The sequence below is a fragment of the Gopherus flavomarginatus genome, chromosome 4, assembly GCF_025201925.1.
Source record: "Gopherus flavomarginatus isolate rGopFla2 chromosome 4, rGopFla2.mat.asm, whole genome shotgun sequence".
NCBI lineage: Eukaryota > Metazoa > Chordata > Testudines > Testudinidae > Gopherus > Gopherus flavomarginatus.
Genome location: NC_066620.1, coordinates 188,903,678 through 188,929,751, shown reverse-complemented (window position 1 = coordinate 188,929,751; position 26,074 = coordinate 188,903,678). Strand labels below are relative to the sequence as shown.

At 42.8% G+C, this 26,074-nt stretch overlaps 1 protein-coding gene across 2 annotated transcripts in view; it reads right to left on the bottom strand.

The window, feature by feature from the left end:
* GREB1 (growth regulating estrogen receptor binding 1) overlaps positions 1 to 9,368 on the bottom strand; it is a 168,547-nt gene extending 159,179 nt beyond the window's left edge. For both annotated transcript variants that reach the window (XM_050950525.1, XM_050950526.1), the window contains exon 1: positions 9,295 to 9,368. The gene's annotated coding sequence lies outside the window, so the exon portion shown is untranslated. The remainder of the gene's footprint in view (positions 1 to 9,294) is intronic.
* Between the last annotated feature and the right edge of the window lie 16,706 nt (positions 9,369 to 26,074).

Sequence of the window (26,074 nt, the reverse complement as noted above, 5' to 3'; positions counted from 1 at the left end):
GTATTTTTAAAAATTCCTCCCGGATGGCGATTTAAGAACCAAAAAGCTGGACATGTCTGGGAAAATACAGATGTATGTTAAATCTACCTAAAGTTTTTTTTTTAAAAGATGGGCCTGAACTAGAAATGAGCTCCGTTTCACATGTGTGGGTCCCCACCGCTCCCTGGGGGTGTGCTAGGGTGACCAGATGTCCCGATTTTATAGGGACAGTCCCGATTTGGTGGTCTTTTTCTTATATAGGATCCTACTACCCCCCACCCCATTCCAATTTTTCACACTTGCTGTCTGGTCACCCTAGGGTGTGCACATGTGTGGGTCCCAGCTGCTCCCTGCCCCTCTCATTGAAGTAGGTGTGCAGGGTTACTGCCCTGGGAACTGCAGGGCACTAGTGGACATGGGGCTGGCTGGAGGCAGGGCAGGGGCTGACTGGAGGTAGGGTCTGGCTGCAAGCAGGGCAAAGGGTGTGGGGCTGACTGCAGACAGGTGCTGGCTGCAGGCAAGGCAGGGGGTGCGCAACTGGCTGCAGATGGGCTGGTTGCAGGCAGGGCAGGGGGTGCAGGACTGGCTGCAGACAGGGGCTGGCTGCAGGCAGGACAGGGGGTGTGGGACTGGCTGCAGACAGGGGCTGGCTGCAGGCAGGACAGGGGGTGTGGGGCTGGCTGCAGGCAGGGGCTGGCTGCAAGCAGGGCAATGGGTGCGGGGCTGGCTGGAGACGGGGATGTGGGGTGGGATGGGGTGGGCTGGCTGGCTGGCTTCAGGCAGGGCCTCAGGGGCGTGCGGCAGGGGTTGGCAGGCCTGGAGACAGAGGAGTGTGGGACTGGCTGGCTTCAGGCAGAGGGGTGCGGCAGGGGTTGGCTGGAGACAGGGCAGGGGTGCGAGGCTGGTGCAAGCAGTGGTTGGCTGCAGGCAGGGCAGGGGGTGCAGGGCTGGTGCGGGCAGGGGGTGCAGCAGGGGCTGGCTGCGGGCAGGGGTGCGGGTATGGGGGTACAGCCTATCCTGTACGGTAAGTGCCCCCTCCTCCACCAGGGTAGCAGCAGCAGCCCAGGGCTCAGGGGCTATTTAAAGGGCCCGTGGCTCCTCTGCTTCCACCACCCCAGCCCTTTGAATAGCCGCGGGAGCCCTGAGGAAGCGGCAGGGCTCCAGGGGCTATTTAAAGGACTGGGGCGGCAGAGGCAGCTGGACCCCCCGCTACCCCAAGGCTCTGGGGGTTATTTAAAGGGCCTGGGGCTCCCCTGCTTCTACCACCCCAGCCCTTTAAATAGCTGCTGGAGCCCTGGGGAAGTGGCAGGGCTCCGTGAGCTATTTAAAGGGCCGGGGGGGTAGAAGCAAGGGGAGCCCTAGACTTTTTAAATAGCCCCCAAGGCTCCAGCAGTGGGGCTCTGGTGGCAATTTAAAGGGCCTGAGGCTCCAGTCCCTGCTGGGAGCCCCAGACCCTTTAAATTGCCCCCTGTGGAAGCTGGGCCACCCTGGTACAGCGCACCGGAAGGGCTTGGGTGAGGGGCCCTCTTAGGGGAATTGGTTGAATTGGCCTAAAGCCGGCCCTGGATCCATAATGGTTGTAGGATCGAGGTCATAAAGTATACAAAATGGAAATTTATAAATAATATTAAGATGAAATTTTGCTTCAACAAATTAAAAAATATGAGTTAGGAAGTTTTTTTCCTTTTAGCCTGATGTATCTAGCTAGCCTGATGTATCTAGTCGTCTTGTAAATGAAGTTACTTATATGGGCCCAGATTGTGGTTTTAGGCATACGTTTATCCGTAAATCAACTGAAATCCAGCACACAGATTAAGCACATGCATAAAGCTTTGTAGGACTGAGACAAAACAGCCCAATGCAGCAATCCTAATTGACGTAAGTAACCTTTATTCACACAAGCAAACATATTTAGCTCAAAGAGATTGCAGACAAGAGCAAGGTTTATAGAATGAAGTCCTTGGCTTGTGGAAATTCTGTTTGAGATAATTTTGCTTGGAGATTCTATAAATGACATACTGAGACAAATTACTGTACTTACAACTGTCAAATTTCTAATAGTTTTTAAAAAATTGGGCAAGAACGACTTAACCAATGTTAGATTCAGATCAAACACAGAACCTGTTCATAAACAAAATTAAACAGCTAACATCTGGAGGAAGCGCACTAACATATAGTCAGCCGTATTAATCAATCACAGCACGTTCTTCTACCTCCCCCAGTAATCCAGCAGCAAAAATATCATCCAACTATCAAAATCTTAGGGCCTGATCCTGAAAAAACTTACACACGAGTAACTTTACCCATACAACAATCCCATTGAACTCAATAAGGCCAGTTGTGTGATCAGTTACTGATGTGCTTGTTTGTAGGAACAGTATCTTAGGTATCATTTTAAGGAGAGCACGATAAAGACCAAAGCAGCCAGCCCACCAAACCTTATAGTCTGATTCCAGTCACAATGGGCCTGATTACCCCTTTCTTCAGGAGGTGACTCATATGGAAGAAAATTTCCTCTCATTGAGTTGCACCATGGTTGTTCACTGTGGGAGCTGGTTTGCCCCTGCAGAATAGGCTGTGGGAGCAGTGGAAGGCCACATCCACATATAGGTGCTATGCCTCATGCTTCAAAAACTATGACCCTAGTCCCTGTCTTCAAAGGAGCTGCACTATCAGGGTCTCACACAAGGCTGCAACTACACTGAGGTTCCCTCTTAAAGGTTCCCTCTTTGTAAGCTATATTGGATACAGGAGGCATAACGTGTACCCTCTTTCATTCATGAATGAAGCTGAATGCAGGTTAAGTTGAATAAGACAAACTTTATTAAACTCTGTGCACTGCTCTGTCCATGTGGCTGGGTTACTTCCAACCTAACACCCTGCATTCCCTGCTTTTCTGGTGTCCCATCAAATAACAATCCCTCCAGGGAATATAGGCTTTCTGATTCCAGTTCCACTGATCACAATACAACTTCCCAATTTTACAAGATTTTAATATAAACATTAAAAACAAATAATTGACAACCAGATGTCCACTCAATGTCCCTTCAGCCAGAGGTGCTTGCACATAGTCAAGTTGGAGGCTTGTCTTTACAGGTGACATAGCCTGTTACTTAACCTGTCTTTGAGATAGTTTGGTCTCCTCAACAGGCAACCACATTGGGAGTAACCACTCTCTGTCTCCCTGTCACCTGAATCTAGTAAACTGTCTCTCTGTGATATCTCCTCCCTTCCTGTGGGGTTGGCCTCCGGATGGTTCTGTCTCTCCGTTCTGTGAGGATCTCTGTAGGCTCTTGCCGAGTCTACTGGTTCATAAGTTTCTCCTGTTCCAAATTACGGAGACTCTCAAGTCCCCAAAATTGGACATAGCAGCCAGTGTGCATAAGCAGTAACACGAGAGTATCGCCCTCCCCTTCAGACTGGTATCTAGTAAAAACTGTTCCACCGTTTTGTTCTGCTTTGGAGAGCAACTGGTCCTAGGACTGCTGTGGGGCTTGAGGCAGTGGTGAGCTTTAGAGTGGTGCAGACCTCTCTGCTTTGTTGCCCAAAAAGATAAAAAAATAGTTTTAACTTTCCTGCAGTTGTCATCCTCCTGCATGGCCAGGTGTGTGTATAGCTCATATTGTTGAACTAGGTTTGTGTCTGCAAAATCTGGGGCTTCAGACCAAATCCATGACCTCACACTGCCAGCTGCTGCACTTCAGAGAACTCACAACTCATGTACTGCCACCACTTTTCATTCACAATGAGTGAAGCTGAATGCATATGAAGCTGAGCAAGTGAAACTTTATTAAACCCCTTGGACTGCTCTGTCCACATCCCTGAGTCGATTCCAGCCTAACTGCACTTATTCTTCCAGTGTCTCATCCATAACACTCCCTCTGAATCCATTTTCACTGACCTTGACACATCCTTCCTGGGCCTGTCACCTTCTCACTCAGTCTCTCACCATTCAAGTCTCCACGGAACAGCAGGAGATCTCAGGGCCACCCAGAGGCGGGGGGGGGCAAGTGGGGCAATTTGCCCCAGGCCCTGGGCACTGCAGGGGCCCCCATGAGACTATAGCATTCTATAGTATTGCAACTTTTGTTATGGAAGGGGCCCCCAAAATTGCTTTGCCCCAGGCCCCCTGAACCTCTGGGTGGCCCTGGGAGATCTGCTTACAGATCTGGGAACACAATTCCCTCCAAGGAGAATACCATGTTCTGCTTTTACACAGCAAGTAATGATGATAAAGAATGGGAATATGGCAGAACGAGGGATTCAACAGCAAAAGACCATGCAATAGCAATATATGCCTTTGTTGGTGATGGTGGTGGAGTTTATTTTGTAAAAAGCAATGACCAGAACTGAGTCTGGAGAGAGTTTAGCATGTTTGAACTTGCAGAATTTTCGCTGCATTGTCCCCTCGAGAGGGAGCAGTGAGTAGCTTTGCAGAGGTGGCAGGAGCACTGACCCCACCTCATGTTATATCTGTCTGTCTACAAAATGTCTTTACAAGAACACTTATCTCTGTGATATCTAAACACTTGTGTCCTGAACCAAAACCCGCTGACATCAATAGAAAGATGTCAGTGGGCTTTGGACCAGGCGTTTAATTAAAATGTCTTTCTCACAACAGTTTATTAGCCACATCACTGTTTTTAGTCACAATAAACAACAGTTCTATTGTCTCTACAAGTGAAAACAAAAACAACACTAATATAAAGGCAACTTAATTTTAAAGTCACACTTATGTATGAAAATGTTTTAGTTACTGTTATTATAAGTAACACCTAAAATGATTAAGATTAAGACACTTAAGTAACATGTAAGATTAAATCTATTTTTATCCAGATTGTTTACTTGTGCATATGTCAGCACTTTGTGTATGGCCAGTTCAACCTTTATTTTGTGCAGATGTGTCATACAGCAACGGGGGAGGAGAGACATTTAAAAATAACAGGAAAACGATCACCAAATCACAAAAATTATATTTTTAACTTATTTTTAAATAGAATAGATTGCCAGTTGACACAGTCAGATTCAGCTCTCTAAACCCATTGAAGTGCATGGAAATATTCCTTGAATCAGGCACTATATCAATAAATCATAAATGATGGTGTGTTCAGCAACATGTGTAATAGAAACTAGACTGTAAATTAACTCCTTGTTTAAAAGACACTGAATCTGCACACGATGTACGTCATGGCAGAATCTGGCCTATTATTCTTATTGACAAATGTACTTTAGGAGCGTTGAGGTTCTGCGGGCACGGGGGAAAGGAGGGAAATATTGTGGAGCTAATACTTCCCTTTTCTCCCACAAAAGCCAGAATCCACACATTTCGCTCCCCTCTCTTTATGAAAACAGAGAGAGAGAGAGAATTGGCCTAGAACCAGAATCTTATTAAGAGGCTTTAAAAATCAACAGGGGTAGCTTAAAAAAAAAAAAACAAAAAACCACCAATCTACCACTTTATAGGTAGCCATTTTTAAAAGTGAATTTTAATACAAGGATGAACTCCTTAAAGAAAACATTCAAATTACTCTTTGGTACCTTTAAACGTCTCTTTGACGACAATTCTCCCTTAGTATTAATTGTTTTATGAATACGCATTCAAATATTGTTTCCAAATATAATTTTTCCTTCATTTACACATACTGTATTATTACACAAAGCATCTAACATTGCCATAGATTGCTTTTACAACTGTTAGTACAGTTTTAAGATGATAAAGTATTGCCACCATATAAAGTTCTGCCAGTATTCATGTTTTATATTTTAAAATATTACATATTCTGTAAGACACTCCATGTCCATGCCAGTTCCCCTGTATTTTTTGAAAAAACATGTCATTGGTAATATTACTACTTAAATAGATTGCTGACTGTCTTTATTCAGCACATGAACATAAACATGGAAACAATAAGACAGTATTTGCTTATGGCAGAAGAACAGTGTTTCCACAATACAAAAAGAAAAAAAGACAAGTTTGTTAGAACTTTTCTGGATGTTATTAGATAGGAACTGCAGTCACTGCAAAATCTGACTTTTGGCTAACAAAGATTTGAGTTTCTTTTGCAAAGGACTGCATCTCCCATCCCAGTTTCTTATTTTAAAAGCCCACATTCCGCAATAAATATTTGTACTAGAAGCTTTGAATAGTTAGCAACACTCTAACACAATCTAAGACAGACAAAGCAAGGAATGTTCATTTTGAGTAAAATTTGTGATTTTTTTTTATATATATACACATATATACACACTAAAGCTTTTTATGAATATTGATGGTGTTGATTATTCACAGGAAACAGCACAACTGAAAAACAAGCAAATGCTTTATTTTGTATTAAGGTGACAAAGAAGTGACAGATCACTTACCATTCCCTGTTCAGACTTGTGTTCACTAGAACACTAGAAATTAAAGAATTTGTTTTCCCCCAAAAATAAGTATGCTCAATATCGCTACAATATTTATGGATTTTTCAGTATTTCTTTTATAAAAAAGCATCATCTTTGGGAGTTCATTACTCAGTGATAAGTTTGTCCTAGACTAAAATGGGATATCAAAATCCCAGTATCAGAGTATTACCTGCCCCTGGAAATTTCCACTAAATGCATCTGAGGAAGTGGGTATTCACCCACAAAAGCTCATGCTCCAAAACGTCTGTTAGTCTATAAGGTGCCACAGGATTCTTTGCTGCTTTTACAAAATCCCAGTAGTGTTTTTTCTACAAATGTTTTTTCTATCCAAGATTTCAAATGGTTATATTTAAATTGTATGCATACACAAACATGGACACAGGAAACAAAAAAAAATTAATTAAATGTAATTTACTAGTTTTTGGAAGTGTTTTTGCACTAATAATTGAAAAATTTTTAATGCCACTTTATACGCCATTAGCCCCCAGTATGGAATATGTTCTGATTTTTAAAAGAAACCCAACAGCACCAAAAAAGTTTTTTAAAATGGCTAATTCATAAGAGGAGGTGACTTTTCCCATAATTTTAACACTATTCATATAATACTAAGTCAATATTATTTATTGTTATGAAACATTGTAATATCTCAAAGATTGTGAACTATAATGTCAAAAAATTAAATTCCTTAATGAGACGTTAAATAGACAAATAGACAATAGATGTAAGTTAAAAGAAAAAAAACCTTCAGAAGTGTATGTACTCTTTACACAATACATGGAATACAGGTATTTATAATTGAACAACAACAAAACAAATGAACCCATATGGTAACATTGTGTCTGGCTGAAATCCACCAAGCAAGGAAGTTCAGAGACATGAGTGATAGTCCATCCTTAATGCATTCTATTCTGCTTATGTATTTATGGACTCTCCCATCAGAGGTTGATTTCACACCACAGACCTGCTCCAAAAACACACCAAGTCAATGGAATGAACTCCACTGACTTCCAGGAGCTTTGGATCAGGTCCATCTGAGCTGCAACAACAATAAAATCATCTTTGTGGAGCTCAGTTCACACAAAGCCAGTTTGCACAGCTAACTGCAGTCGAACTAATGTCACATTAAGTCCAAGTAAAAACAGAGTTTCAGCTTCAAACAGAATTTACATGCTGGTTGTGGGCTTAAGACATGTCCTTAATGTTATCTTAGCATTTTTAATGCATGTATCACAGTTATTCCTTTCAAAAATCAGGACACTCAATTTTAAAAAAAAATACAAGCTGTAGTTAACTGGCAATCAACTTAAAAGTGACTTTGTATACGGCAATTTTTATTTTGTTAGAAGAGCAGTTCACCTTTTTTAACCCTCAAAAAAATGATTTAATAAGGGCTTGGACACCAGAAAAGAGGCAGAATGTTGTTCACAAAACAAGAAAGGGCTTTAAACAAAAAAAAAAAAATAGTTTATCTTAAAAACAAAAAAAAAAAAAGACCTGATCTTGTTCTCCAAGTGAGATCAATGGCAAAACTCCCACTGACTTCAATAAAGCAGGATCAAGCCCAAAGTCAACCACATATGTATTGTTTTAAAGGGATAATAAAACTTTGAGCCCTGAAATAACAATTAATACAGTCATCAAAACTGATGAAAGAAAAGCCCCATTGTTGTGAATTATGTGTCTCGTCTCTTCTCCTGGTCTCTGTGTTCACAGATTACAGGAAGATCTGACAGTGAAACAAAGCAACAGCAAGTCTGAAACTTATACTTACACAGTTATCAATGGATTTACATTGCTGTAAGCAAAATCAGAATCAGTTTCACCCTCTCAAGGTTTTGCAAGACAAGGGAAAGTGATGACTCCATCATCCTATTCTCGCATCTAAGTCAACCTACTACAGTTATGCCACCTAATCCTGGTCCATTAACCTTGATTGCCATTTCTCCCATTTAAGGTGACCAGACAGCAAATGTGAAAAATCAGGATAGAGGGTGGGGGGTAATAGGAGCCTATATAAGAAAAAGACCCAAAAATCGGGACTGTCCCTATAAAATCGGGGCATCTAATCACTCTACTCCCATTCCTGGGTTACAAAATTAGACCACTTGTTGGTTTCAACTTTTCCCTAAAACCTTGGAGTGGGGAGGGGGGCAGAGGAATTATCAAGGTGGCACAAAGATGCCAGGCTCACTACTTTTTTATTCTGATTTCAGTGTTTCGTTATGAAAATGGAAATAAAATCCCTAAATAACCTTATTTCACAAAACAACGTTGGACTCTCCCTTATAACTCCCTAGTTCCTGATAGGATTCAGGACATTCAAGTACAAACTCCTATATTATTATTATTATTATTATTACTTGCTTCCAGTAGTATCCACGATGTGCTAGGTTCTGTACAAACACCAAACAAGTGAAGGTCTCTGCCTCAGCAGCTTAGCCTTATACCCAGACAAAAAAGCAAAACAAAAAGCAAGACAGAGCGTAAGGGAAACGGGAACAAGCTCTCCCACATATAGGTGCTCTCCTTTCCAATCCCTTCATCCAAGCCCCTGCCTACAAAGAAGCTGACAATAGCTCAGGTTCCTGCTTTACAGATTTGTCCCTTGTATTTCAGGTGCCATAGCATTTGCCCTAACAGTGCAACTGTCCCCACCAGCTCTCCTCCTCCTCCTGTTTGGGGGACTGGAACACAAGCTCCTCAGTCCTTGATATTCCCAGCTGATGCTAATTTATGATCTGAATCCCTCTCCCCGCTTACTGCTGCTGCCCACATTTCCTCACTCCTCTTGTTAGCTACTCTCCCCTATACCTTTATTCCTAGATGCTGTTAGTCTCTCCCGTGCTGCTACTGCTGCTTTCCTTTCTGTTGAGCAGACTGTACAGATTTGCAAGTTGAAGGGGACCTTACCTCTGAGACCTTCTTTGTTGCTCTGCCTGTTCTGTGACCACGTTGGGAGCAGGGGATAATGGATATTAGGGAAGTCTGAACCTCCCCTTGCTGTTAGCAACGTACTCTGGAGAGAAAGATAGAGATGCTGCTCTCTCCTCTCTCCCCTCCCAGCCTCCTCCTCCTGCCGCCCCCTCCCTCCCAGCCACAAACTCAAGCTCTGTATGCACTCCAGCTCAACAAGCCATCTCTCACCATCAGCTACCCTGGGGCTCAAGATCACAAGCCAGCCCCCTTCCCTCCCCAGTGCCTTGCATCCTCACCCCTGCTTCCCACTGCACATGGTATCTTCCCAACTAGTCCTGCCTTATTTAGATTTAGGATCTGGGCAACTTCAGCAGCTGCAGGAGGCAAAGAGTTATGAGGGGGAGAAGGTGTGTAACAGAGAACAGAGACTTGAGAAAATCATCTGAAAAACTGGCAGCCTTTGTTCTGACCTGTGTGTGTGTGTGTGTGTGTGTGTGTGTGTGTGTGACCTATCCCATGCACACGAGACAAAATTTGTCACTTAGAAATGATTTTCAAACTTCTGTACAAATGGTATCTATTTAGAGTGAGAGCCCTGGAAGTCTAGTTTCACACAAATCCAATTTGCATAATTATTTATGCTGTATGTTTACCTTTGGCATTTTTTTAAAAAGTTACTAACCTTTTTCCTTGCAAAGATAGACTTGAAAATCTAAACCAATATAAACTGATGATGCAAACCACTCCCTATGGTTAAAAACCTGTTATTGGTTTTTTCCCCTAAAGATCACAAGTTATTCACAGTCCTCTGGCTGACACTCAGCAGTAGCTTTAAGGTCCAGAAAACACAGTAATAAGTCCTTTAATTTCTTGTCCTTACTTTGAATATGTGCTCGCTCAGACTGTTGTCATTTTTCCCAGTTTCAATGTGTGGCAGCTACTTCAGGTGACCAGTGTGAGGTTTACAAAAAAATAAAACCTGGATAAAAACATTGGGTTATTTCCTTCACTGCTCTGCCCCAGTCAGACATGATGAAGATGTAGACTTACGTGTCATCAGAATACAGACAATATCTCATGTTTCCTGAATAACCCTCTCATTGCCCTCATATACATGTTGAGCAGAAGAGATCTCTGTGGCGTACTGGGGCAGAGAAAATTGTTCACAACTACCTTCTGGGTCCTCTCAGAGAGCTACACCAGAGTCACTCTAGCGAGAGTCCATCCACTCCTGCTGTAGCAACGTCCACCTCTTTGAGCAAGTCAGTAATGTCTATCAAATAGATCAGAAATTTGCTGACAGATTTAACAAATAAAAATCAACATTAACTCTTTATCTTCATTCAGTGCTGGCAGGAGATCATCAACTAATACAAACAGTATACTTTTTACTCTATACTGAGGCCTATAACCTGATTGACTGGAGTCAAAGAAATCAGAGAGTTGAAGAAGTGGCCAGAGTTGCCCTGTCATAGTTGTCTCGATGATTTTCCCCAAAAATGGGAGATTGGATACCTATTATCTAATCTGATAGCCTCAAGGATTGGTTACTTGAGCCGTGGCCTTGCAGTAGTTTCTGTACAAGCCTCTGGTATTCTATCCTCCTGAAGGAAACATCACTATTAGGACTGTCAAACAAATTTTAAAAATAATGATGAATCGCAGCATTAAACAATGATAGAATACCATTTATTTAAATAGTTTTGGGTGTTTTCTACATTTTCAAATATATTGATTTCAATTATAACACAGAATACAAAGTGTAGAGTGCTCACTTTATATTTATTTTTATTACAAAGATTTGCCTTGTAAAAACAAATAGTATTTTTCAATTCACAAATACAAGTACTGTAGTGCAATCTCTTTACCATGAAAGTTGAATGTATAATGTGGAATTCAAATGTAGAATTATGTACAAAAAATAACTGCATTCAAAAATAAAACAAAGTCCACTCTGTCCTATTTCTTGTTCATCCAATCACTCAGACAAACAAGTTTGTTTACATTTGCAGGAGATAAAGCTGCCCACTTCTGGTTTACAATGTCACCTGAAAGTTAGCACAGGCATTCTCATGGCACTGTTGTAGCTGGCGTCGCAAGATATTTCCGTGCCAGATGTGCTAAAGATTCATAAGTCCTTTCATGCGTCAACCACCATTCCAAAGGACATGCATCTATGCTGATGACGGATTCTGCTTGATAACAATCCAAAGCAGTACGGGCCAACACATGTTCATTTTCATTGTCTGAGTGAGATGCCACCAGCAGAAGGTTGATTTTCTCTTTTGCTGGCTCGGATTCAGTAGTTTTCACATTAGAGTGTTGCTCTTTTAAGACTTCTGATAGCATGCTCCACACCTCATCCCTCTCAGATTTTGGAAGGCACTTCAGATTCTTAAACCTTCGGTTAAGTGCTGTAGCTATCTTTAGAAATCTCACATTGGTACCTTCTTTGCATTTTGTCAAATCTGCAGCGAAAGTGTTCCAAGACTACTGTACCATGAAATATATGGCAGAATGTGGTAAAATAGAGCTGGAGACATACAATTCTCCTCCAAGGAGTTCAGTCACAAGTTTAATTAATGCATTATTTTTTTAATGATTCTCATCAGCATGGAAGCATGCCCTCTGGAATGGTGGCCGAAACATGAAGGGGCATATGAATTTTTAGCATATCTGGCATGTTAATAGCTTGCAATGCCGACTACAAAAGTGCCATGCGAACACCTGTTCTCACTTTCAGGTGACATTGTAAATAAGAAGTGGGCAGTATTATCTCCCATAAATGTAAACAAACTTGTTTATCTTAGCTGAATGAGAAGTAGGACTGAGTGGACTTGTACTCTAAAATTTTGCATTGTTTTGTTTTTGAGTTCAATTATGTAACAAAAAAAATCTACATTTGTAAGTTGCACTTTCATGATAAAATGATTGCACTACAGTACTCATGAGGTGAATTGAAAAATTCTGTTTCTTTTGTTAATTGTTTTTACAGTGCAAATATTTCTAATAAAATAATAATAATATAAAGTGAGCAGTGTATACTTTGTATTCTGTAAAAGCAGCAAAAAGTCCTGTGGCACCTTATAGACTAACAGACGTATTGGAGCATGAGCTTTTGTGGGTGAATACGATGAAGTGGGTATTCACCCACGAAAGCTCATGCTCCAATACGTCTGTTAGTCTATAAGGTGCCACAGGACTCTTTGCTGCTTTTACATATCCAGACTAACACGGCTACCTCTTTGATACTTTGTATTCTGTGTTGTAACTGAAATCAATATATTTGAAAATGTAGAAAAACATCCACAAATATTTAACAAATTTCAGTTGGTATTCTATTGTTTAACAATGCGATTCAAACTGCGATTAATTTTTTTAATCACTATGGCAGGGCGATGACTCACCAGCACATCTCCTCCTGCTGGTCGTCCTGAGAATCAGCTCTTACAGCGGTGTCTCCCCTGCCACTGGCCCCGTGTCCCTACCGGACCCCAGTGCTCCTCTATGTCAGGGTTCTGCCCTGGCAGTTACCCACATTCTGGGTCTCCCCTCCCAGGGGAACCCCCCAACCCTCTATCCCCCCTTGCCTCTATAGCTACTGCCAGTCACTATCTAGCCTCCGCTCACTGGGGCGGACTGCAGTCTATAAACCACTCATCATTGGCCGGGGGGTTAGAACCTGCTGCCTTTGCCTATCTCTGGGCTGCCCCTCTGCAGGCCCAGTATCTTGTTGGCCCTTTCTAGCCAGGCCTGCAGCCTGGGGTTTCTCTTGGCTGGAGCTCCCCGGCTCCCTCTGCCCTTCTCCAGCACTGCTCCACTTCAGGTACCCTTCTCTGCTCCCAAGCAGCCAGGTTCTTCTCTCTCATGAAGCCAGAGAGAAAGTCTCCTTTCTGGCCCACCACTCTCTTATAAGGGCCAGCTGGGCCCTCATTGCACTGGCTACAGCTGTGGCTGCTTTCCTGACTAGCCTGGCTTTTCCCCGCTGCAGCCCTCTCCCAGGGCTGTTTAATGCCCTTCATGGCAAGACACGAGGTGACCACCCTGTTATGATCACAATTAAATTTTTTGAATTAATCACATGAGTTAACTGTGATTAATACACAGCCCTAATTAATATCAAACAGAAATGTATCATTGCTACCCTGCTAGCCTTCACTAGCCAGAAGGGACAAGAGTCCATCTCACAGATTGTAGCACAAAGCTGCCCAGCACCTCCATAAGCTCAATGAGTGATTCTGACAGAAAATCAAACAAACAGAGAGGATTCAGCTTTTACCTCTTCAAGAGGTTGTGTTTCCATGACAATAATAAATACTAATACTGCTAATAATAATACCTAGCTTTTATAAAATCTCATAGCATTTTATAAGGAGGTCAGAACCATCATCCCCATTTTACACATAGGGAAACTGTGGCACAGGGAGATGAAGTGACTTTTCCAAGCTCACCCAGCATACCAGTGGCATAGATAAGAATTGAACCTGGTCTCCTGGGTCCAACTCTAGTGTCCTCTTAGGCCACACTGACTCCTTTGTAGACATTTCAGTCCAAATCCTAACAATGTTACGTGTAAAGTAATGTGAAAATACATCACAAATAGACAAACTCCATAAGTGAGTTGAGGCAGCTAGATTTCACGAAGCTGCCAAACACTTTTAACAACTCTGCTGCGTGAAACTTTGAAGACACAATGGTAGAGACAGAGAACACTCTCTTCCATTTCTGCACAGCTATAGCACACAAACTTTAAATATCTGTATGTCACAATCATTTGGATTCATCAGAAGACTTCTGACACTAGCTCTCTAACCATCTCCCCTTTTTCTCCATTGGTTTTAGGTCATTTGTAAACCACATTGACTTGCCAGGATATAGCAAATAGATAGGACGTTTAGGGGGGGCATCAAATCAAAAGTAGAGGACAAAAGATCATTAAAAAGTCCTATCAAACCATCAACAGATTTGTCAGTGGGATGAATAATACTTTACCTCAAGGCTGTCTGAAAGCCTGTTGGATCTGTCAACTTCCAGTGTCTGACCATCAAGACGGGTTCCAAACCCCATTAGAATAAGTACATCCCAAACCCAAACTGACAATGACAGTGGTCAGCCTATGACCAAGGGGTAATTTCCATCCCCAACTCAAGCAGTAGAACTAAAGTGTGCCAGGCTTATGAATGGAGCTTGCAGCCACCTAAAACAGCCTCCTGGTTGTCATGGCAGCCATGAAATTCTGAGCCAATCCAAATGAATCACCATCTGTATGAACAACTAGCCTTGACAGCTCCAGCATCAGCAAGGAAACTGAGCAACACAGCTAAGACATCAGCGTTAGAATAGGATAACTTATCAAGTCTAAAGCCTCCCTACTTTACAGTACTACCCTACCCTATCCCAGAGAGAGGGCAGCTTTTTCTAAAAGTTCATGTATAGTTTCTCGTGCTTCAAATGTTGGAGTAACAAAGAAATCTTGCCTTTTTAAAAATCTATTCTTATATGAATCAGTATTTTCCATTATTGATAGTGAACAACCAGCCCAAATGCCTTTCATCTGTTTTGCAGTTTTATGGGATTGCCTTTAATTTCCTAAGCCTCTTAATAAACCAGTTAGAGAACGGTATATCATTCATATTACAAACATGAGTTGAAGTAGTATAAATTTACATAATCAACAGCACTGCAGGAAGAAGTGGGTGAGGTTTTTTTTAAAACAACTAACAAAATCAACCACCGGACTTGGTGATGGGGGACTCAACTACCCAGACATCTGTTGGGAAAACAACACAGCAGAGCACAGATTATCCAACAAATTCTTGGAATGTACTGGAGACCATTTTTTATTTCAGAAGGTGGAGAAAACTACTAGGGGAGAGGCTGTTCTACATTTGATTTTGACAAACAGGGAGGAACTGGTTGAGAATTTGAAAGTAGAAGGCAGCCTAGGTGAAAGTGATCATGAAGTGGTAGAGTTAACAATTCAAAGAAATGGTAGGAGGGAAAATAGCACAATAAGAAGGCAGACTTCAGCAAACTCGGGGAGTTGATAGGTAAGATACCCTGGGAAGCAAGTCTAAGGGGAAAAACTATTTAAGAGAGTTAGCGGTTTGTCAGAGATACATTATTAAGGGCAAACTATACCAGTGTGTAGGAAAGATAGGAAATATGGCAAGAGATCACTCTGGCTTAACCAGGAAATCTTCAATGATCTGAAAAACAAAATGAGTCCTACAAAAAGTGGAAACTAGGTCAAATTACAAAGGATGAATAAAAAAAAAAAATAAAAGTAGGTTTTAATTAGAAAGGCTGAGGTACAAAATGAGATTAAACTAGCTAGAGCAGGAGTGGGCAAACTTTTTGGCCCAAGGGCCACATCTGGGCGGGAAAATTACATGGAGGGCCATGAATGTAGGGCTGGGGCAGAGGGGGCTGGGGTGTAGGAGGGAATGTGGGGTGTGGGAGGGGATGTGGTGTGCAGGAAGAGGCTCAAGGCAAGGGCTTGGAGCAGAGGAGGGGTGTGGAGTGTGGGAGGGGGCTCAGGGCAGGGGGTTGGGGTGCAGAAAGGGTGCGAGGTGCAGCAGGGGTCTCAGAGCAGGGAGTTAGGGGGCAGGAGGAGTGTGACAGGGGGCTCAGGGCAAGTGGGGCAGGGTGCAAGAGAGGTTCGGGGTGCAGGCCCCTGGCCTGGTGCTGCTTACCTGGAGCAGCTCTGGGATGGCAGCAGCACACAGGCTCCTTGCCTACCCTGGCCCCACACCACTCCCAGAAGCAGCCGGCACTATGTCCCTGCAGCCCCTGGGGAAGGAGGGACAGAGAGCTCTGCACGCTGCCCTCGCCTGTGGGTACCTGCCCCGAAGCTCCCATTGGCCGCGGTTCTCTGTTCCAGCCAATTGGTGCTGCAGGGGCGGTGCCTGCAAGCGAGGGCAGAGCGCGGAGCCCTCTGCCCCTCCAGGGGCCACAGGGATGTGTTGCCGGCCACTTCTGGGAGCAGCGCGGGGCCCACAGCACCATGGGGGTGGCAATCCCACGGGCCGGATCCAAAGCCTTGATGGGCCAGATCCAGCCCGCAGGCCGTAGTTTGCCCACTCCTGAGCTAACAACACAAAAGGTAACAAGAAAAAAATATGTACAAATACATTATGAACAAAAGGAAGACCAAGGACAGGGTAGACCTGTCACTCATTGGTGGGAGACAATAACAGAAAATGTGGAAATAGCAGAAGTGCTAGATGTATTTTTTTGTTTCAGTTTTTACCAAAAAGGTTAGTAGCAACGGAACGTCTAACATAATGAATGCCAGTAAAAATGAAATAGGATCAGAGGCTAAAATAGGGAAAGAACAAGTTAAAAATTACTTAGACAAGTTATATGTCTTCAAGGCACTAGGACCTGATGAAATGCATTCTACAATACTCAAGGAACTGACTGAGGAGATACCTGAGCCATTAGCAATTATCTCTGAAAAGTCATGGAGAGATTACAGAGGACAAAAAAGGGGAAATATAGTGTCAATCTATAAAAAGGAAATAAGGACAATCCAGGGAATTCCAGTTTTTCCACATCCTTCTTGTAGTGTGGGGCCCAAAACTGGACACTGTACTCCGGATGAGGCCTCATCAATGCCGAATAGAGGGGAATGATTACATCCCTTGATCTGCTAGCAATGCCTCTACTTATACAGCCCAAAATGCTGTTAGCCTTCTTGGCAACAAGGGCACATTTTTGACTCATATCCAGCTTCTTGTCCACTTTAACCCCTAGGTCCTTTTCTGCAGAACTGCTGCCTAGCCACTTGGTCCCTAGTCTGTAGCAGTGCATGGGATTCTTCCGTCCTAAGTGCAGGATTCTGCACTTGTCCTTGTTGAACCTCATCAGATTTATTTTGGCTCAATCCTCTAATATTTCTAGGTCCCTCTGTATCCTATCCCTACCCTCCAGTGTATCTAATCACTCCTACCAGATTAGTGTCAACTGCAAACTTGCTGAGGATGCAGTCCACGCCATCCTCCAGATCATTAATGAGAAAACGATGAGAAAGCAAGAATCAGATTATTTAAATATGTGCTGAAAATGAAACATCTGACATCTGTATTCCAAAATGAGTAAACAACTGCTTTGAATGTTCCTTTAGGGGGCGTGCCAGAGGACAGGCTCTTGCTGATGTCAGCGGACACTGGATCAGGCTCTAGGTGAGCAGAAATTACGTAACCGTTGGTATCCTAAATATTAATAGACGTCACCAGATACTGAAGTCTCAGGGAATACAGTCTATGAAACCTAACCACTACTTATTATTACTATATGTACCATACAAGAAACAGCATGTGCACCCATTTAAAACATGTGACTGTCCCAGCCATCAGAGGAAAGAAATGAGTATCTTGAATAGAAATTACATTTCTGTGAATGAAATGCTAGTATTCACAAAAACTTTGTCCAGTTTATTATGTCTAGATACTGTATGATCTTTCTGAACATTCCCTGCTACGGTGCAAATTACTACATTTGACCGTATAGACAGCTATAGCTCTCCTGGTGACAGTATCGGGGGAACCCGTTGTTAGAGACTTTAACAGCTGACATTAATAGCCTTATTTCGGTTGAATCTGTTGCAGATTCAAAGTGCCCAACTGGTGGTACCATGTCAGCTCCAAGATTTCTCAGTATTTAAAAGACTTTACTCTCCTTCAAGGAACCTCAAGATATAATGAGAGAAAGAATCTAGGTCAGGTCAGAGAGGATCAATGCTGATCACATATAAAGTTTCAGCATAGTAAAAGGATCAGTTTTGCCAACTTCTAGGAGATCAAAAATTATACATTGGACCCCCTCATGATATCAAAAATCATGAGACAGATACCAAAAAAATCATTAAATTTTAAAATAATCAAAACATGGTTTTTAATCAGTCTCAACTTTTTAACTCCTCTCTACTCCTCTGCCAGTGTCTGTGTGATAATTTCAGGTTGAAAAGTCAACCTTTAATGCACACAAAGTGCATGCCTTTCTCTGGCTGCTCAGGTGGAGACTCCATTTACCTCTCCTCACCCTCTAAGACAGGGGAACTGCCATTCATTTCTTATTACTGTTCCCCTTCCCTCCCACCACCTTTCTTCCCTTAAGATTCTCCCCTTGTCTGGACCTATCAGCACCACCTCCCTGATTCCTCCCCCCTTCTGATGCCTCTGAGGGCTTCTCCCCTTCCCTGGGCCCAGCAGCACCACCTCCCCAGCTCCCACTCTGGCTTCATTTTGTGTTCAGCCTGGATCCCAAGTGAAGAAGATCCAAGACAGCTAGAGGAGGAAAGCATTGCTGCTAGGTTTGAGTCCCTTGAGACAACAGCAGCTTTACCCCAGAGTCTCCCTCCACTGGCTCAGGACCCTCTCTGCTGGACCATATATTGAAGGCAGGGCTCAGAGGCAGAGCAGGGCTTATCCTTAGCCTCAAGACTCTCACACAGAGCTCTGCCCACTTTGAAAATTGCAGTATCAAAGGAACTTCTGCAGATGTCAAATTCCATGACACGCCATCAATTTGCAAGAGTTAGTAACACTACCTTCCCCTGGCTGCTCAAGGGGACTCACCTTACCCATCGTTATCCCCAGGCTGAGGGAACTGCCATTCTATCCCCTCCATCCCGCCCCAAAGAGCCCCATGACTGTCCTCTGCACCTCACTCAGCCTCTCTCCCACACTCCATCCCCCAGAACACCATAATCTGCTCACTTTCCCTAAAAGCAAAGAATCCTGTGGCACCTTATAGACTAACAGACGTTTTGGAGCATGAGCTTTCGTGGGTGAATACCCACTTTGTCAGATGCATGTAGTGGAAATTTCCAGGGGCAGGTATATATATGCAGGCAAGCTAGAGATAATAAGGTAGTTCAATCAGGGAGGATGAGGCCCTGTTCTAGCAGTTGAGGTGTGAAAACCAAGGGAGGAGAAACTGGTTTTGTAATTGGCAAGCCATTCACAGTCTTTGTTTAATCCTGAGCTGATAGTGTCAAATTTGCAGATGAACTGAAGCTCAGCAGTTTCTCTTTGAAATCTGGTGCTGAAGTTTTTTTGCTGCAGGATGGCCACCTTAAAGTCTGCTATAGTGTGGCCAGGGAGGTTGAAGTGTTCTCCTATGGGTTTTTGTATATTGCCATTCCTAATATCTGATTTGTGTCCATTTATCCTTTTCCGTAGCGACTGTCCAGTTTGGCCGGTGTACATAGCAGATGTACATGATACAGTTCTGCGGCGATCTGGAAGCCTACTTTCGCCGTCTCTGACTCAAAGAATACTTTCAGGACAACACTGAACAGCGCACTGATACACAGGTACCCTCCCACCAACAGCACAAGAAGAAGAACTCCACATGGACTCCTCCTGAGGGTCGAAATGACAGTCTGGACCTCTACATTGAATGCTTCCGCCGACGTGCACAGGCAGAAATTGTGGAAAAACAACATCGCTTCCCTCATAACCTAAGTCGTGCAGAACGCAATGCTGTCCACAGCCTCAGAAACCACCCAGACATCATCATCAAAGAGGCTGATAAAGGAGGTGCTGTTGTCATCATGAACAGGTCTGACTACCAAAAGGAGACTGCCAGACAACTCTCCAACACCAAATTCTACAGGCCACTTCCCTCAGATCCCACTGAGGAATACACTAAGAAACTGCAACATCTACTCAGGACACTCCCTACACTAACACCGGAACAAATCAACATACCCTTGGAGCCCCAACCAGGGTTATTCTATCTACTACCCAAGATCCACAAACCCGGAAATCCTGGACGCCCCATCATCTCGGGCATTGGCACTCTCATTGAAGGACTGTCTGGATATGTGGACTCTCTACTCAGACCCTATGCCACCAGCACTCCCAGCTATCTCTGTGACACCACTGATTTCCTGAGGAAACTACAATGCATTGGTGACCTTCCAGAAAACACCATCCTAGCCACCATGGATGTAGAGGCTCTCTACACGAACGTGCCACACACAGATGGAATACAAGCTGTCAGGAACAGTATGCCTGATGATGCCACAGCACAACTGGCTGCTGAGCTCTGTGCCTTTATCTTCACACACAACTATTTCAAATTTGGTGACAATATATATCTCCAGATCAGTGGCACCGCTATGGGCACCCGCATGGCCCCACAATACGCCAATATTTTTATGGCCGACCTGGAACAACGCTTCCTCAGCTCTTGTCCACTCATGCCCCTTCTCTACCTACGCTACATTGATGACACCTTCATCATCTGGACCCATGGGAAGGAGTCTCTGGAAAAATTCCACCACGATTTCAATAGCTTCCACCCCACCATCAACCTCAGCCTGGACCAATCTACACGGGAGGTCCACTTCCTAGACACCACGGTGCAAGTAAGTGATGGTCACATTACCACCACCCTATACTGAAAACCTACCAACCGCTATGCCTGCCTTCATGCCTCCAGCTTCCATCCGGGGCACATCACACGATCCATTGTCTACAGCCAAGCACTGAGGTACAACCGCATCTGCTCTAAACCCCCAGACAGAGACCAACACCTACAAAATCTCCACCAAGCATTCTCAAAACTACAATACCCGCACGAGGAAATAAGGAAACAGATCAACAGAGCCAGACGTGTACCCAGGAGCCTCCTACTGCAAGACAAACCCAAGAAAGAAACCAACAGGACTCCACTGGCCATCACATACAGTCCCCAGCTAAAACCTCTCCAACGCATCATCAGGGATCTACAACCCATCCTGGACAATGATCCCACACTTTCACAGGCCTTGGGTGGCAGGCCAGTCCTCGCCCACAGGCAACCTGCCAACCTGAAACATATTCTCATCAGTAACTGCACACCGCACCATAGGAACTCTAGCTCAGGAACCAATCCATGCAACAAACCTCAATGCCAACTCTGCCCATATATCTACACCAGCGACACCATCACAGGACCTAACCAGATCAGCCACACCATCACCGGTTCATTCACCTGCACGTCCACCAATGTAATATACGCCATCATATGCCAGCAATGCCCCCCTGCTATGTATATCGGCCAAACTGGACAGTCACTACGGAAAAGGATAAACGGACACAAATCAGATATTAGGAATGGCAATATACAAAAACCTGTAGGAGAACACTTCAACCTCCCTGGCCACACTATAGCAGACCTTAAGGTGGCCATCCTGCAGCAAAAAAGCTTCAGGACCAGACTTCAAAGAGAAACTACTGAGGTTCAGTTCATCTGCAAATTTGACACCATCAGTTCAGGATTAAACAAAGACTGTGAATGGCTTGCCAATTACAAAACCAGTTTCTCCTCCCTTGGTTTTCACACCTCAACTGCTAGAACAGGGCCTCATCCTCCCTGATTGAACTACCTTATTATCTCTAGCTTGCCTGCATATATATACCTGCCCCTGGAAATTTCCACTACATGCATCTGACAAAGTGGGTATTCACCCACGAAAGCTCATGCTCCAAAACGTCTGTTAGTCTATAAGGTGCCACAGGATTCTTTGCTGCTTTTACAGATCCAGACTAACACGGCTACCCCTCTGATACTTGTCACTTTCCCTATCCACTTTTCACAGTGTCCCTGATGCTCCTCACTGTCCTATCTAGCCCCCTGAACCATAGACTGGCAGCCACTTTGCCTGTGGGCCTGGCTTCAATCTCACTGAAAACTGTGGGAGGTGGCAGCAAACTTTATTAAGGGCAGCTTCCCTTCCACATGTAACTAGACCAGTGGTTCTGAAACTGTGGGTTGGGACCCCAAGTGGGTCACAACTTCATTTTAATGGGGTTTTCAGGGCTGGTATTAGACTTGCTGAGGTCCAGGGCCAAAGCCGAAGCCCGTGCCTCACTGCCTGGAGCCTGATTTTGGAACTAAATATATAGAGCCAAATCTTGCACTCCTCACTTAAGCAATATTCCCAGTGACATCAACAGGAGATTTGCCTGAGTAAAAGCTACATAAGGGCTGCAGGATTTGGTGCATTTATTTTATCAAAAAAAAGTAATACTTGGGCTTGGTAATACTGTACTAAACAATATAACAATTTTTTACTGCTTGAAAAAGAAACTGGTGAGCAACTGTATTAAAAGTATCATTCAAATCTACAGATAATTTACCAGAATCTTTTCCTTTTAGAAAGCCCTCTTAGTACTATGACTTGTCCTAAAACTCAGCAGATAACTTAATAAGAATAAAATCAAGGGCATAGAAAGTGCATAGTTTCTTGAACAGTGCAACTGTGCAGTATCAAATTTCTCCAGTGATTATGAGGCCTTCAGCAGAGCATCACAGCCATACAGGACAAAAATTCATTACTTTATTATATGTGAAAAAGTTGCACAATGGTATTACATTGCTAAATACATAATGTTGATGGGCCAAAATTGAGGTGCTGAAAACCTTGAATGGGAGTTGAGGGGGGCTCAGAACCTCACAAAACTAGGCACATACAATTGGAAAAGTATATTTTTAAACACCTCTAAGATATTTTGTAGCTAATGTCTTCTATACTTTTATTGGCTCAGATTTCTCCTTTCATGTCCTTGCAGGCAGAACTTCGCATTGACCCAGGCCCCACTCAGCATAGTGGAGACCACAATGGCACAAGTGTCCATCTGCAAGGATACAGTTGCAGGATCAAGGCCATAAAATAGAAGACAGTATTAGCTACAAAATGTGTCTTATATATGTACAATTCTGAGCATAACGGGCTTTGATCTTGATTGAGGCCTCATGGAACTACTGGAATGCTAGTAAGTAAAATAAATAAATAATAGCATTTAAAGGAAGACCATCAAGCGATTTAAGACCAACATTTAGGTTTAGACATATATGCTAATAAATGCTAGTAAGAATCTAAAACAGTAGAACACATCAACGTAACTGCTTTTAATATAGTTCTTTTAAAATGTTAATACAGCCATTTTAAATGTAAACATTCTCCTGTAGTGCATGCAACCTAAGCACTGCAGCATTGTACTACTGCATTAGAACCAATAGTGAAAACAACACTATACAAAACAGGTTAATTTCATTGTCCAAACTAAGAGAAGCATGGAATCTAATCCAACAGTACACATAGAACATAGTAAAATGTAAGATTTGTTTTGATAATCTAAAAGCACACTAGTTACACACGTGAGGGGGTTTGGGTACAATATATTATTTTAATTTTGATATGTTTCCTTTAAAGAACATTGGATGAAATTACTGCTTTAAAATACATTTATTCTAACAGACCACACTTTTGAAATGGAATGACTGCCCCCTGGTGGAGAGTCAAGGAATCAAAGTATATAAGCAAACCACTCACCTTAGACCAAATGGCTGGTATTGCCAGTGTTTTGGGGTACTTTTAGAAGCTGTAGAATGTATTTGCATATGTAACACCACATAACTATAAATAGGGTAGATTTATATTTGCCATTAACAAGTAGTAAAATCTAAAGAGGTGACTTTACTTACCATTTTAAATTAAATGCGATTAAGCACTAGAATCAGGTCTGTGAAATGCCATAGCAGCACTTTCTCTGACAGTCTCATCAGTTTTTTCAAACCCTAAGCTTTCATTAAAAAAAAGTTTCTTGCCCTTATGTGGTTGCAGATATCTAGCTGAATATGAATCAATGCAGGGCTTTTGTTTGCTCATTCAGACATTTAAATCATCACTTGATTGGCTACTCCTGCAAAATAACTCTAAGCCTCTCCGTTTAAAGATAGCTGTGCAGTAGGAACCCACAGACAGAAGAGTCCAATGGACACTATAAGTTGACACTTCTGATTACACATCACAGAGATAATTTTACACATTCAAATGCTAATACAACATTTTCTGCATAGGTTGAGACAGCTAATGCATGTGCCAATCCTCACATAACAAATATTCAACAGCCCACATCTCAAGGAGAACCTCTCTTCTGGCCTTCAAACAACCCACCAACCTCATCATCAAAAGCAAGCTCCCCACAGATCAGGAATGACTAACACAAGTGGCACCAGACCCTGCCAGAACAATAAATACAAAACCTGCAGACATATCTCCACTGATGAACACCCCCCCCCATAATGCATCTTTCAAGATCCATTGGTCCTACACATGCCTATCACAATACATGGTGTACCTCATCCAGTGCATCAAATGCTCCAACAATTGCTACATGGGTGAAACCAATCACTCTGCTCTCAAATGAACTCACACAGGAAAATGATAAAAACAAAAACACCACATCACCTGTGGGTGAACACTTTTCACAAAACAATCACTCTATATCTGATCTATCAGTCCTCATCCTCAAAGGAAACCTACACAACACTTTCAAAAGACTAGCCTAGGAGCTTAAATTCATAACTTTGCTAGACACTAAAAACCATAGACTTAATAAAGACAGTGGATTGATGGCTTATTACAAAAATCTGTAACCCACTAATACTCCTTTTTGTCCTATGACTACAGGGGTGTTAATGGGCCACTTCATCTTGCATGGTCCCATAGAACATGTGCTAACAACCTATGCTAAACTAACTGTTTAATCTTGTATTTAGCTGCAACATTCTCAGTACCTTTCCCAGACCCGAAGAAGAGCTCTGTGTAGCTCAAAAGCTTGTCTCACAACAAAAGTTGGTTCAATAAAAGATATTACCACCTTGTCTCCCTGCCTCTCAAGGAGAAATCTATGGGCAGTAGAGTTAAGGAAAATAAGAAAAAGGTTTCTTTAAGTATATTCAGAACACAAAGAATCCTAAAAATTGCATTGGTCAGTTAGTTGGTGGAGACGATAGAATTGTCAGTAATAATTCAGAAAAGGAAGAAATGTTCAATAAATATTTTTGTTCTTATTTGCGAGGTTAGATGATGTAGTTGTTTGATCATCACTACATGATATACTTTCTACTCCAATAGTAATTCAAGGGGGATGTTAAACTGCAGATACTACAGACATACATTTTAAAATCAGCATGTCCAAATAACTTGCATTCAAGAGTTTTGAAAGAGTTAGCAGAGGAACTCTCTAGTCTGTTGGTTTTGATAAGTCTTGAAACACTGGGGAAGTTCCAGAAGACTGGAAGAAAGCAAATGTTGTACCAATATTTTAAAAGGGTAAATGGGGCAATGGGTCCATCAGCCAATCATGGATTACAGGCAAAATAATGGAATGGCTGATATGGAACTTGATTAATTAAAGGAAGGTAATGTAATTACTTCCAATAAACATGGGCTTATGGAAAACAGATCCTGTCAAACTACCCTGATATCTTTTTCTGGTGGGATTACAAATTTGGTTGATAAAGGTATAAAAGTAGATGTAATATTATCACAGGCTCCTCTGAGTCAAAGGATCATCTTATTAAGATAAACTGACCTTAATTTTTCAGCAATAAATTAACATTTAACTCAAGATGGCCACCTGGACTTTATATTCCCTAAGATTCCTTTGCTAGTTAACCAAAAGGTGTGTCAGAGTTAGACCCTGACCAGGCCAGATTGCTTGGATTAAGATAGAGAAATCATATCTCCCCTGTCCTAGCTTCACCCAAACATGATACTGGAAGAAGCAGCCAGCCCTTGTTATCTTGCCTGCTTGAGCCTGATTGGCTTCTGCTTGCTTCCAGCCCTTCTAGCTGCTGGAAAATCAATTCTTCTTGGCTCTGCCAGCAGCTGATCCTGGCTGACCTTTCTAGGTAGCTCTTAGAAGACTAAACTCACTGATTTTTTTCCCAAAAGGATATCTTCTTCAGGTAGAGTGTGCCAAGACAA